The sequence below is a fragment of the Alosa sapidissima genome, chromosome 9, assembly GCF_018492685.1.
Source record: "Alosa sapidissima isolate fAloSap1 chromosome 9, fAloSap1.pri, whole genome shotgun sequence".
NCBI lineage: Eukaryota > Metazoa > Chordata > Actinopteri > Clupeiformes > Clupeidae > Alosa > Alosa sapidissima.
Window position 1 is genome coordinate 37,696,063 of NC_055965.1, and position 7,926 is coordinate 37,703,988.

Consider the following 7,926-nt stretch of genomic DNA (forward strand, 5'->3'; position numbering starts at 1 on the left):
ATACTAGTTAGGTCACTAGATGTAGAACACCAGGTAGGTCACCAGATGCATGGACGGATTATGAACTGGCCCAGATGTATTCAGGCCCCCCCACTAATTGTCGCATTTCTGGGGGTCCTTTTTATCTGTTTAATGTGATTTCCTGTATTCTGGTGCATTTTGGGGATGGGCAATACTTTAATTCAATCAGATTCATAGCCTACATCCTGATGTGCTAGATGTGCAACACTAGGTAGGCTCAGAGGTGGAAAGTAACGAAATACATTTACTCACGTTACTGTATTGAGTAGTTTTTCTGTGTATTTTGTATTTTTTAAGTAGTTTATAAAATCGGTATTTTAAATTTTACTTGATTACATTTTGAGTGAAGTATTGTACTTCGCTACATCAAAAATCCCATCCGTTACTTGAGTAAAAAAAAAAGTTAAGACTAACGAAAACGGAAACGTAGAGAAAAAAATCGCGCCCTAAACCACTAGCCTAGTGATAATGATCAGCATAGAGCTGGTAAGCCCCGCCCTTTCCGCTATCCCCGCTGGACCTCTAGATTGAAAAATCGTTAATGCAAGTGAATGTGAGAAAATAATTATTTTCTGGTCCCGTTTGAATTTTTGAGCTTCGGCTGTCAATGGCCATGCAGCCATGCAGCAGGGAGGGGCAGCCGTGGCCCACTGGTTAGCACCCTGGACTTGTAACCGGAGGATTGCCGGTTCGAGCCCCGACCAGTGGGCCACGGCTGAAGTGCCCTTGAGCAAGGCACCTAACCCCTCACTGCTCCCCGAGCGCCGCCGTTGTAGCAGGCAGCTCACTGTGCCGGGATTAGTGTGTGCTTCACCTCACTGTGTGTTCACTGTGTGCTGTTTGTGTTTCACTAATTCACAGATTGGGTTAAATGCAGAGACCAAATTTCCCTCACGAGATCAAAAAAGTATATATACTTATATACTTGATATTTAGACAAACTTACCCTAGATGTGCCGGCATAATTGATTGTTTCGAAATTTTTATAGAAAAACCCAAAGACTTAGAAGCAAGAGCACAAACATATTCGACCTATAAACATCATCACACCATGAAATACCTAATAGGCAATACTACAATAATACAATGTAAATATGCAATGATTTATTTATACAAACACACACTGTAAATAATAATAATAATGAATATATGACATTTCATATATTACAATAATACATGTATTACATTTTCACTTTAAATACCTTTGTGCATTGTATTTATTTGTATTCATCTGTTTTATTTATCTATGTATGTGCATTTTATTTATTTATTGAATAAATCTGTAATTGTCTGTCTAACAGTGTAATTCAAAATGTAGCACTTTTCATTTGTTTTCTTTGTGCACGCTTGCGTTTTGCCAATTCCTGTTTGCAGACACTGCACCTCCAATTCAAAACACTAAGATCAGTAGTCTGCAAACAACTTCTGTGCATGTACAGTCTCTTACAGATTCCTGATGTACACTACATGTGAGCACACTTCACCTAACCCGGCCATACAGGTGCAGTGGCCAAATCGAATCAGTCCCTCCTTTTCTACAGCAACCCAAGTTGTCAGAGCCGATTCATTCAAGCTGTAGGAATGATGTACCTAACATAGAAAAAGGTTTTAGTTGGATAAAGTATATCATTCACAAGCACAGTAGCCTACAACAGATATTTTTTAAAGCTACACATTTCTTTCCTTTTTTAAATTAGGTTACCATATATGTTTACACGTGGCATCACGTGGGTAGACAAATCAGACGAACTGCAAGCTGTGCGTCCAGCTGGGTTTCACTTCTAAGTGACAGTCATGAAGTCTCCTGTCATAGAGACAGCTGACATAATGGATAATTTCAGATTTATGATTCGCTGATGTTATGTTTCATGTTAATCGTGTAATCTTAACTAAACGTGCTTACACGTTCGCCAGTAGGTGGCGAGAACGCGTTATCATCTGTACGTGATTTGATATGATATGACAAGAAGAGTACATGGTGAATGAATGACACGTTACTGTTGTACTGCGTCTACTATTACTTACAGTTACTTTGCATGCATACTATCGTACACTTTTACATTACATTACATTACATTACATTACATTTGGCTGACGCTTTTTTAACCAAAGCGACTAACAACATGGTAAACAGTTTTAGGACAGTTTAAAAAAAACACATTAGAGTACAGTAAGAATAAGTGCGTCGGTGAGTGCTGTATTTTAACAGTTACTTGTCAGTTTAAAGGCTGGTGAGTGCTAGGATCAGTAAGACTTGTTGTAAGTGTTGCTATGAGAGTAGATGTTCTCTAAAGAGCTGGGTCTTCAGGAGTTTTTTGAAAGTGGAAAAGGATGTCCCTGCCCTTGTAGGAACTGGCAGTGTGTTCCACCAACGAGGAACAACAGATGAGAAAAGTTTGGATTGGCTTGAGCGTACCGGTGGTAGAGCTAGACGTCGTTCGTCAGAGGAGCGCAGCGGTCTGGAGGTAGTGTAAGTCTGTATGAGGGCATTCAAGTAGGTGGGAGCAGAACCGGAGACTACTTTGTAGGCAAGCGTTAGAGACTTGAATTTGATGCGAGCCGCCATAGGTAGCCAGTGTAGCTGGATGAGCAGCGGGGTAACATGTGCCCTTTTGGGTTGGTTGTAGACCAGGCGCGCTGCCGCGTTCTGGATCATCTGAAGTGGTTTCACTGCGCAGGCTGGGAGACAGTTTGCAGTAGTCGAGTCGTGAGATGACTATTGCCTGAACCAGAAGTTGGGTAGCATCTTGAGTCAAGTAAGTCCTGATTTTCCGTATGTTGTAGAGTGCGAAACGGCATGACCGGGCGACTGAGGCAACATGATCTGAGAAGTTTAGTTGGTTGTCGAGAACAACTCCTAGATTTCTTGCAGTCCTGGTCGGTGAAACAGACAGGGAGTCAAATTTGATGTTGATATCGTGGTGTATGGTAGGTTTAGCTGGGATGACCAGCAGTTCAGTCTTTGAGAGGTTCAGCTGGAGGTGGTGTGCCTTCATCCATGTAGCTATGTCTGAAAGGCAATCTGAGATCCATGCTGAAACCAGGGGGTCGTCAGGTGGAAAGGACAGATAGAGCTGTGTGTCGTCTGCATAGCAGTGGTATGAGAAGCCGTGCGAACGGATAATCTGTCCCAAGGAGGTGGTGTAGATAGCAAAGAGGAGGGGGCCCAGCACTGAGCCCTGGGGGACCCCTGTGGTGAGATGGTGAGGTGCAGATAGCTGACCAAGCCATGATACGTTAAACAAGCGTCCTGTGAGGTAGGATTCAAACCAGGAGAGAGCAGCTCCGGAGATTCCCATGTCAGCGAGTATAGAGAGAAGGATACGGTGATTTAACCGTGTCAAAGGCAGCCGATAAGTCAAGCAGAATGAGTACTGATGACCGAGCGGTCGCCCTGGCTTCTTTTTAAGGCTTCTGTTACAGACAGCAGAGCCGTTTCGGTAGAGTGGCCGCTTTTGAACCCAGACTGATTTGGATCCAGAAGGTTGTTCTGTGAAAGGAAGTCAGAGACCTGTTTGGAGACTGCTCGTTCAATGCCTTTGGATAGGAAAGGCAGTAGTGAGACAGGGCGGTAGTTCTCGACTTGAGCAGGGTTGAGAGAAGCTTCCTTAAGTAACGGTGTTACCCGGGCCATTTTGAACGCTGTTGGAAATGTGCCGGAGGTTAGCGAGGCATTGATCACATGTGTGATAGCTGGAGCGATGGTCGGGCTGATGGACTGAAGTAGGCTCGTAGGTATAGGGTCCAGCGAGCATGTGGTAGGACGGCTGCATGTCAGGAGTCTGGACACTTCACTCTCGGAGAGAGGCGTGAATGCTGAAAAAGATGTTCCAGCAGTCCCTAGAGGTTGTAGGAGTGCGGTATCTGAGTCAGATGCGTTGAGTGGGCATGTAGAGAATTGACTGCTGATTGCCGCCACTTTGTTTGTAAAAAATGAGGCGAGGGTATCTGCAGTAAGGCTGGATGGAGGAGGAGGCAGCTGAGGTTTGAGTAGCGATTTGAAGGTTGAGAAAAGTTTTCGAGTGTCTGTAGCGCTGTTGATTTTGTCATTGTAGAAAGCAGTCTTAGCAGCAGCTGGCTGAGAAGGAGGTCAGGAGTGTCTGGTAGTTTTTGAGGTCGTCAGCTAGTTTGGATTTGTGCCATTTCCTCTCCGCGGCTCTGAGTTTGGTGCGCTGCGATCGGAGGGTATCATTTAGCCATGGATGAGAATGTTTGGATCGAGCTGGCCTTGTGGTAAGAGGGCACAGCTCGTCTAGACACGAGGTCAGTGTGGAGCAGAGCGAGTCAGTGGCTTCATTAACCTCCAGAGAGGAGAAGGTGTTGAGTGGAGGTAGACCGGAGGCAACCACAGAGGAGAAGTGCGTTGGAGACAGGTTCCGGATGTTGCGGCGGAACGTGACCATTGGCTGAGGAGCCGGAGGCTGTTCTGTCAGGCTGACGTTGAACTGGATGAAGAAGTGGTCAGAAAGATGGAGAGGCGTCACCATGAGGGTGTCTGTGCTGCAGTTCCGAGTGAAGATCAAGTCAAGCTCTTTGCCAGCTTTGTGAGTCGGTGGGCTTTGAACCAGTTCGAGGTCAAAGGAGTGGACCAGGGCCAAAAAGTCCGCTGAGCCTGGGGCATCTAAGTGGATGTTCATATCACCGAGAACAAGAAGCGGACAGTCATGCTCAGGGATGGAGGATAGCAGAGTGTCAAGTTCGTCAATAAAGTCGCCTAGTTGGCCTGGAGGGCGGTAGATGACCAGCACGTAGAGTTTTGCTGGGGCGATCACTGTGATGGCATGGAATTCGAATGAGACATATTTGTTTGAAGGCAGTAGCGGGGTGGATTTCCATCTGTTGGAGATCAGCAGGCCCGTCCCGCCTCCTCGTCCAGATAGGCGAGGGGTGTGGGATAGTGTAAGGTTAGTGGAGAGTGCAGCCGGGGTGGCAGTGTTCTCTGGTTTGATCCAAGTCTCAGTGAGAGCAAGGAGTTCCAATGAAAGGTGGTTGGCATAGCCAGCTATGAAGTCCGTTTTGTTGACTGCGGATTGACAGTTCCACAAGCCCATGGAGAAGGAGGTTTCTGTCGGTGAGGACCGTTTAAGTTGCTGGAGGTGAAGGGGATTTCTGCCCCTTTTGGCATGATGCCGTTTTCTGCAATGGCCGGTGAGTACAGATATGGTGGAACGGCACATTTTGCCTTTGTCGGCGCCTGTGCTCGGTGAACTTGCACAGGTAAACTTGCTTGTCTTGACCGCGTCCGTCTTAAGCGAGGCTGGCTGCAACGAGGGCTGCCGCTTATGCTGACGCTTCAGCAGCAGCCACTATTTTTATGCTGATAGGAATTGCATGCAGCTGTCCTCCTGTCTCACTAATGATGCATCAGCGTAGACCGCCCTCTGACGTTCGCACAGCTTAGATTGTTCAAAAGGGTGTTAATTACTGTCAACTGAAAGTCCGCTCGCTCACACCGACCGAAACTCACTGCCCCAAGTAGCCTCCTCCCTCAGCACACTTATTACTACTACATTACAACCTAACAGATTGCTAACAGGATTATACGCATTTCACTGCCCCAACTGCTCTTGTCTGTTGTCTGATGCTATGTGGAGTGGATAAGCAGGTAGGCTACAATGTTGACATCTTGCTAGCCATATATGATACAGTTGGCATACGTTTTTTTTTTTTTTAACTACTTCTGAAGCTGTCATTCGCCGGCAGGCAGGGTGTACATATTCAGATGAAGACTTCATCACACGATGGAACAGATGTCACTTTGTGTAACTTATAGCTACAAACATGCAAACATTAGCAAACGGGTAACGTTAGCTAGCTAACTAGTAACACTCACTTCTTCTCGTACTCTACCTAAAATTGTTTACCATGTTGTGAGTCCCTTTTGTTAAAAAGCATCAGCCAAATGTAATGTCATATAATGTAATCTAATTTTATGCTATACTATGCAATGTTATGCTATGCTATGCAATGTTATGTTATGCTATGCTATGCTATGTTATGTTATGTTATGCTATGCTATGCTATGCAATGTTATGTTATTCTATGCTATGTTATGTTATGCTATGCTATGCAATGTTATGCTATGTTATGCTATGCTATATAATGTAATGATTCAGTGTTTTTGCTGTCCCACTTGCAGGTTAGTTTGTGGTTGCTGCCTGATTCCACTCTTCAGAGAAATGCAAAGATGCTCATCACTCCTGTCCCCAGTGTAACGCTCAACTGAGTGTGCACAAGAGATGCTGCTGTTAAATGGCACACACACACACACAAACATACACACACACACATACACACACACACACAAACACACACACACACATACACATGCTTTAATAAAAACCATATTGTACAAAAAATTATAAGTGAATATCTCTGTGGCTCTATGGAAATCTTAGGGTAAAACAGTGGGGTAGTGCACATGATACACGTCTACACAATTTTCCCACTTCAGTGGGGTAGTGCACATGGCGTCTACACAGTATTCCCACTTCAGTGGGGTAGTGCACATGATACACGTCTACACTGTATTCCCACTACAGTGGGGTAGTGCACATGGCGTCTACACTGTATTCCCACTTCAGTGGGGTAGTGCACATGATACACGTCTACACTGTATTCCCACTACAGTGGGGTAGTGCACATGATACACGTCTACACCGTATTCCCACTTCAGTGGGGTAGTGCACATGATACACGTCTACACTGTATTCCCACTTCAGTAATTTCAGTACTATTAATTTATTTTATGAGTGGGCCTACATGACAATAAACTACTTGAACCTGAAGAGTGTGTGTGTGTGTGTAATTGTGTACGCGCGTGTGTGTATTTGTGTGCACGTGTGTGTTTGTGTGTGTGTATTTGTGTGCACGTGTGTGTGTGTGTGTGTGTGTGTATTTGTGTGCACGTGTATATGTGTGTGTGTGTATTTGTGTGCACGTGTGTGTGTGTGTATTTGTGTGCACGTGTGTGTTTGTGTGCGTGTGTCTCTGTGTGTGTGTGTGTGTGTATTTGTGACTCAGATGTGATGTGATCAGGAAAGAGGTTTGGAACAAAAATGGCAATGCTGTTTTGTGATTGTTGGACTTCTGTCATCGTTCTGTCTTCCACATTCATGAAAGGTTTGGTATGAATGTTGAGTCATGTGTCATGGATGCTTCAGGTGCAGTTTATGACAGCTGCTATGCATGTGTTATGAACTGAATAGGAACGGAAGAGAACAGAGTAGGAGCAGGAAGACCCAGAACAGGTTTGGTATGAATGTTGAGTCATATGTTACCAACATTAGGTTAAATGACAAAAACAGAAACTGGGAGATTAACTCCAACAGAATAGGAACAGTGCAGGTGTGGTAGCCGGAACACAAGTCTCCACAGCTGTCTGGGATTGGCTCCGCCCTAACCGGAACACAAGTCTCCACAGCTGTCTGGGATTGGCTCCGCCCTAACCGGAACACAATACCGAAGTATGACGTAGCGTTTCCATGACAGCAGAATCACTGGATCTAAACAAACTTTCCAAGTGGCTTAAATAGCATTGAATATAGACATCTTCATGTTGAAGAAAGACTATCACTTCATCTACCTCTTGCAGAAGGTAAGCACCACAATCAAAACTTTAAGCCTGAATCCGATTTTACTTTATTGTATTATACTTTATATCTAACCAAGTGCTACTAGTCTTACATTAAATCTAGTTGTTAGTGTTTTTAGTATAAAGCGACTTACCTAGTGTTTACGTAATAGGCAGCCTGTTTTATTTTAAGATGTCTTATCTTATCAAGACAAATTTGCCCTCAAGCTCTAGACATCACATCCAGTGAGCGCTGGAGCTCCATTTTAGCTCAGGCTGATGCCACATATTGCTCCTAGTCAAGGTACACTTTTGGCCCTTTTTAACTCAAC